Genomic DNA, 7,248 nt, shown 5'->3' with positions numbered 1-7,248 from the left:
TAAAATTGTGCTAATCATTGATTTTGCCATACCATACTCAATAGCTGGATCAGACATGCAAACACCTCTATCATACTTTACAATTATTTCTTTTTTAAGCTCTATCATTGTCCTCACAACTTTCCTTTTCACTTTGCTATCACTAACCTTCTTAGGACCTGTAGTAACTTACTGTACGCATTTAATAACAATAAGCAGCAACAAAAGTAAAAAACAAAACAAAACAAAGCCACAAAAATACTCAAAGCACAATTTCCTGAGATGTTAACATGAGGTTTAATGGTAAACTAACTCATACACATGCATTCTCTCCTTTGTCTCCTTTGTTTATCAGCATGAAATGGTTGTCAGTTGAGAACTGAAGTTTTGTTCAACAACTGAGACATTTTTCTGTGAACCAAGAAAAATGGTTCTCTTGGTCGAGAACCAAGTTGTTCAAGATGGGAGACATTCAAGAACTGAGGTTTGACTTGTACCATAGTGATGATGATGACTTTGATGATGATGGAAAGGGCATAGCTGGAGTACGAAGGGAAAAATGCTGATCCCAGGAGCCCGAACATCCCTAGTTCAATGGCTTGGCTGCTTCTTGGCTGTGACCTCCAGCTAACTCACTAAACCTCTACAAAGCTCCCTTTCTGGATCTATAAAATGGGATAAAACTTAATCATGTGTTGTCCTAAGGATTAAACAAGATGGTGTTAGTGAGAGTATTGGGTAATTATAAAGATGAATAGCAAATGCAAGTAATTACAACTAAAAAACCAGCCAATAACTGTGTGGAAACAACATAAACCTTGGGATAGGATGAGTAATTTGGATTTAGAAATAATGGAAAAGAAAATCAGTGGTATTTGGGTTGGATATGAAATTACCAATGGAATTTTATAGGGTTCAACTTAAATACATTGTATGAGATAAATAAATATCCCTTTAGTTATTAACTAGAGTTTTATCTTTCTCTGGTTTGACAACACGGCAGTCCACTAAAAAGAGGACTGCTAAATGCTAGTACTTTTAATGAGTGAGTGCCTGTAGGATTTATATATCCACCAATAAATAATGACACTATGGGAAATGCCTATGGGCAGGAGGAACTATTTTTTTTTATTTATCTTTATTGTTGAAAGTATTACAGATGTCCCCTTATTTCTCCCACTTCCCCCTTCCACCACTCTCAGGCCTTCACCACACTATTGTCCATGTCCATGGATTATGCATATAAGCATATAAATTCTCTGGTTAATCTCTCTCCACCCACCCACCCACCCCCACCTTCCAGGAGGGACTATTTTTGAGAGCATGTGTTGTGCAATAAACTTTGACCTACCTGAGGCATAAATGCCAGGATTGCCCTGACTCCCCAAATATGGAAGGATAATATAGAGTAGAGGCAATGACCAGCCCTGAAGGCCATTTTATTCAAGTTCCTGAAGAGAACCAAAAATGTTAAGTGTGTTAAGGTTGAGCATCCATCATACATTATCTCCTTTAATCTGCACAGCATTCCTGTGTTCCCCATTTTACTTAGAATGAAATTTAGGATGCGAGGGGCTTAAAAACTGACACAATGTCTCAAGGCTACTGATGCATAGAGCCAGAAGTTGAAGCTTATTTATCTCTAAAAAGCCATCAAAACATTCACAATACTATTCCCCTACATAGTTTATATGAGGATACAACTTTGATCACAACAAGATCTCTTTCTCTTATAATCTAGTAAGAGAGGTGATACTGTGACAAATCAATTCAGTATTTGTTGAGCACCTTTCTTCAAAATGTTGGAGAGCCACAGATAAATGAGAGAGATGAAGCCATGTTCTTGGCAATGACTATGCAGTCAACGCCACATGTGTGGTGTAGCCCCAGTGCTGGAGGTCTAGCAAGACCCCTCGCTAGCTCTTGGTGGTGAATCCCCTTACATTCTTGCCATTGGAAGTCCATGGATGCAGCTACCACCGAAGCATCCCTCACCACACTTAAGCTTACAGAAACATGATGGAACGCAGGCTGGAGTGGAAATGAACAGAACAGGGATTTAAAGGAGTAATCCTGGGTCTAGTTCTGCCTTCACCATTCATAGACCTGTGACCATGTAGTGAACCTCCCTCAACCATCAAGTCAGTTTCTTTGTTTGTAAATGGGGCTATTGTTGACGAGAGAGGTGTTAGTGAGACCTTCTCTAAAAGTGCCTTGAAGATAGTATTACATAAAGTTAGCTTTTATTACCCCTTTATGTTTCTGCTACTCAAGCTCAGGATAGTTTGTGTTTTCATCACTTCATGAGGCTCCATCAACCATGGTGACCTCTGAATATTTCAGACTGCTCCTCTGGTGCATGAAGGTTCTGGCCTTGATGGGGAGCTGTGATGCAGAAGGCAAAGGGCCACAAAGGAAGATGAGTGCCAGGCATCTTCCCAGTTCCTGTTTTCCATCTCTTCTTGGGCACAGATCTATGTAGTACATGCTAGAAGTGTGGGTAGTTTCAATGAACAAAGAGCCAGGTGGGAAGAGAAGGAATTTCTAAAACTTTTGCTAGAAGTGCTGAAGCTGCACTGGAGCTCCCCTGACACAGTGGTTGCTGCCATCCTTCCTGTGTCGCTGCCCTGGCTCAGTGTCTGAATGACTGTGCCCTGACCACCAAGCTCCACAGGCTGGGAACGCTGCCTCATCTCAGAATAACAAAGCAGCTGCTGTCCCACCATCTGAACAGGCCTGGACATCTGGCTGGTGTCCTTCCAAAGGCCTCCATCCTGAGCAATCCTCAAGCGAAATGCTCCAACCTTCCACTGTGGACTCGGGCCAGGACTGTGTGCTTGACTGTGAGCAGCCAGCTGCTGAGCTCCTGATGAGACAAGTCATGAATAGTTGGCTGGTATCTCAGTCCTTCTAACAGCCAGATCGAATGTGACAGATGAGCAGTCAAATTCATTTGCCCAGCTCTAAACTCTGTACCTATCAGAAAGAGACAGAGCCAAACCCTTAAAGGTCAACTTGGGGTGTTGTATAAGCATTATATTCACTGTGACTTGTCCTTTACTTCTTGGCTATTTCAAATTGTTTATAAGAGGACTATAGGCAATTTGCCCACTGGAATCCAGGGATGAATATCCAATAACATTTCACTGAATCTGGTGTCTTCTTCTAAAATTCAAGAACATTTGTGATTGGCTCATCTGCAGATGCACAGTGTCCCTATAGTATCATGCTGAGGGGACTATAGTATTCATGTTCTCCACCCTCCCACCCTGGTGCCAATGGAATGGTAGGGAGATGAGACAGTTCTGTGAGAACAAGGGAGAGAGAGAATCAGCCTACCCTTGGAGCTGGACCTCCTCATATAACCTTTCTCCCAAGGGTCAACCTGAAACCACCCAGGACACCACCAACAGGAGCCTCCCAGCTTAATTTGCCTAAACTTCCTCAGAGTCCACTGTATGAGGCAGCCCTGTGACCTGATACACATTCAATTTTTTGAAAAAAGTCCTTTATATTGAAATGAAACCAGCTTCTCTAGAATATCCTTCCACTGGTCTGTTAAAGTACCACATTTGTATCACACCTTCAGAAACTGAGTGGCCAAAAGAGAAGCAGATGCCTCTGCTCTCCCTTCTAGATCTCCCTCCTAATCTATCCCCAAAGAGGTATTTTAGCTTGTTTTCTGAACCTTTTTAAAAGGCAGGTACTCAGATTCATATCTTGATCAATTATCAAAGGCTTTCTCTAGTGTACCCCTGTTCCTGCACCCCCTCCTCTGTCCTAGATATCACCAAACTGTCCAATCCTCTCAGTATCTAGCACACGCATACTACACAAATTCAAGGCAAAGGCCAACATAAGTCATTGTGAACATCAAGAAGACGACAGTTGGAGAAACAAGATGGCGCGTAGGTAACCACATCAAAATTACAACTAAAATACAGAACCACCATCACTCAGAGCCTCCTGAGATCTTGCTGCACAGAAGCCCCACAACCAGGGAGCTGAAGAAGCACCGAGACCAGGAGGAGGGGCGGAGACGCAGGCGGGGGGGCTGAATCGCAGAGATGCGGCCGCGGGCCCACACCTGGTGCGGCGGGGTAAACCCGGAAGGGAATCTCAGCGGCGGAGGTTTCCCGGAGGAGCGAGGGGTCCCAGCCCCACATCGGGTCCCCAGCCCAGGGCCCCAGACCGGGAAGAGATGTCCCCACAACTCCAGGCTGTGAAACCAGCGGGGACTGTCTCTGAGGGTCGCAGAGGCTGCGGGAACCCCAGCAGCTCATCTTAAAGGGCCCGCGCACGGACTCAGCCATGCTCCCTCTGAGCCCAGCGCCGGGCAGCAGCTTGAAAGGACCCGGGACACTCGGGGAGGAACTAACCTGCCTAAAATCAGGGCAAGAGGTGGAGGGGCAGCTTCCTCCCAGGCAGAGGCCATTGCTTCTTCAGCGAGTCCTCCCTGAACACAGCCGGCAGGCAGGTGCCATATTTGAATCGCCAGCACCTGACTCGCACCTTCGGCCCCGCCCCGTGATTCCCGGAGGCCCCGCCCCGCCCCACCTGCAGCTCATCCAGGCCACTTCCAGTGGCTTTTCTATGCAAGTGGCCACTCCAGCCTCATGCTTAGGACTTTCCTAAAATCTCTAAAACAAGCAGCAGCATGTCCCATAGGGCTTGATAAGCGGCCCCAGGCCTGGCCCTAGCGGCAGCTGCATTGGCTCATAGTTTGGCCTCTCCTGGACACCTCCAAGCCCAGCACAAGTAGCAACTATGGTTTGCTGTGTAGCTCATGCTGGGTGGCCCTGGGCAAAGCACTGGCACAGGCTGACTTTGTACCTCCTGGGAGGCCCCAGAGACAGTGCACCTGGTGGTCAGACTCAACCACACTGGATTACAACCCTACCACATCCACGAGTGACACACTCAAGAGGCGTACTTGTGAACACTAAAGCTCCACTGAAGTATATCTTGATCCATAGGGGTGTCTCCAGCACAGCAGCTCTTAGGCTATAGTTGAAGCTGGTCCTCACAGCCAATTGGCCTGGGGGTAAGTTCCTCCCAGTGATGCCAACAGCAACCAAGGTTCAACTGCAAAAGGACAGTGCACACAGCCCACACAGGGGAGCACCTAGAGGGCCCAGCTCAGGTGACTGGGGAGGCTGAACCACTGGACCCTACAGGACACCTACTACACAAAGCCACTCTACAAATTCCAGGAGACATAGCAGTTCTACCTAATACATGGGAACAAACACCCGGAAGCAGCCAAAATGTGGAGGCAAAGAAACATGTCACAAAGGAAAGAACAGAAGAAATCTCCAGAAAAGGAACTAAGTGAAATAGATCCAAGAAAGCTACTAGATACAGAGTTCAGAATTATGGTTATAAGGATGCTCAAGGATATTAGTAAGATTACTACAAAAACAAGTGAGACCATCAATGACATAATAAAGTACCTATCAAAAAGGAAGTCTACATGAACTGAAATAAAGAATAATTTACAGGGAATCAACAGGAGAGTAGAGGAACCTGAGAATCAAATCAGAAATTTGGAACATGAGGAAACAAAAAACACCCAACCAGAATAGCAAAAAGAAAAAAGAATCCAGAAATATGAAGATAGTATAAGGAGCCTCTGGGACAATTTCAAACAGCCCAACATTTGTATTATTGGAGTGCCAGAAGGAGAAGAAAGAGAGCAAGAAATTGAAAACCTATTTGAAAAAATAATGACAGAAAACTTCCCCTGCCTGGAGAAAGAAATGGATTTACAAGTCCAGAAAGCACAGAGAGTCCCAAGCAAGAGGAACCCAAAGAGGCCCACAGCAAGACACTATAATGAAAATGCCAAAGGTTAAAGACAAAGAGAGAATCTTAAAAGCAGGAAGAAAAAAGCAGTTAGTTACCTACAAGGGAGCACCCATAGGACTGTCAGCTGATTTCTCAACAGAAACCTTGCAGGCCATAGGGAGTGGCAAGAAATATTCAAAGTGATGAAAAACAAGAACCTACAACCAAGATTACTCTACCCAGCAAAGCTATCATTTAGAATTGAAGGTCAGATAAAGAGCTTCTCAGACAAAGAAAAGCTAAAGTAGTTCATCACCATCAGACCAGTACTACATGAAATGTTGAAGGGTCTTCTTTCAGAAGAAGCTAATGAACAAAAGAATCTGATAAACGAAGGAGATTCAGAGACATTGACACATGCAACAGACGATCATATTTCAGAGGGAAGAGGAAAGGGGGGTGGAGGGTGGGAAGAGATTAACCAAAGAAGTTATATGCATATTTGCATAACCCATGGACACAGACAATAATGGGATGAAGGCCTGGGGAGGGGGTGGGGGAGCAAGGTGGAGGAGGTCAATTGCGGGGGAAAATGGGACACCTGTAATACTTTCAACAATAAAGATAAATTAAAAAGAAAAAAAGAAAAAAGAAGAACCAGAAGGAAAGTCAGGAATGAAGGAAAAACTCAATAAATGCTTGTTTTTTTAAAAAAAAAAAAGAAAAAGAAAAAGAAAAAGAAAAAAGAAAAAAGAAGACAGTCGTGGCTGCTTCTCTTTTCTTTTTTTAAATATATCTTTATTGATTTCAGAGAGAGGAAAGGAGAGGGAGAGAGAGAGATAGAAACATCAATGATGATCGAGCCTGCAACCCAGGCATGTGCCCTGACCGGGAATCGAACCCTGATCACCTGGATCCTAGGTCGACTCTCAACCGCTGAGCCATGCCCGGCCGGGCTTATGGTTGCTTCTCAATGCTTATTAGGGACAAAATAAAACCCACAATGATAAACTTTATGTTTTTCAGTCATGTCTCAAGCCAGGCATTGGCCCATAGCTTTAACTTCTTTCCAAAATTATTTGCGCAAATGTGTCCACATTGCTCTAAATAAAAGGTACAGGTATACTCTAGCTACATAAACCATCATCAGAAAATCACTCCGTCTTCTTCTCACCATCACCCCCAGAGCACTCCCCTGAGATGGGAAGGGAGATAGTGGAGAGCCAAGCATTACTGAGTTAACACAGTCTTTCACTCAACACACGTGCATTGAGTAAACCTTTTCTTTTCATGGCATTAAGGGGCTAGGAAAAGAAGACTTTAAGAAGTTATAATCATACCCCACATATTCCGGTAGATCTATATTTGAAACCTTCCAAGTGGGAGAGAATTCCTTTATTATTGTCAATGATTAAAGATGATGATATTTTTGTGTTTGCTTGTTTTACATCATAAAGTATTTCAATGTAAAGGGGAACTATA

The sequence above is a fragment of the Miniopterus natalensis genome, chromosome 2 (assembly GCF_054644295.1).
Source record: "Miniopterus natalensis isolate mMinNat1 chromosome 2, mMinNat1.hap1, whole genome shotgun sequence".
Lineage (NCBI taxonomy): Eukaryota > Metazoa > Chordata > Mammalia > Chiroptera > Miniopteridae > Miniopterus > Miniopterus natalensis.
Note: the sequence above shows the minus strand (reverse complement) of the source record.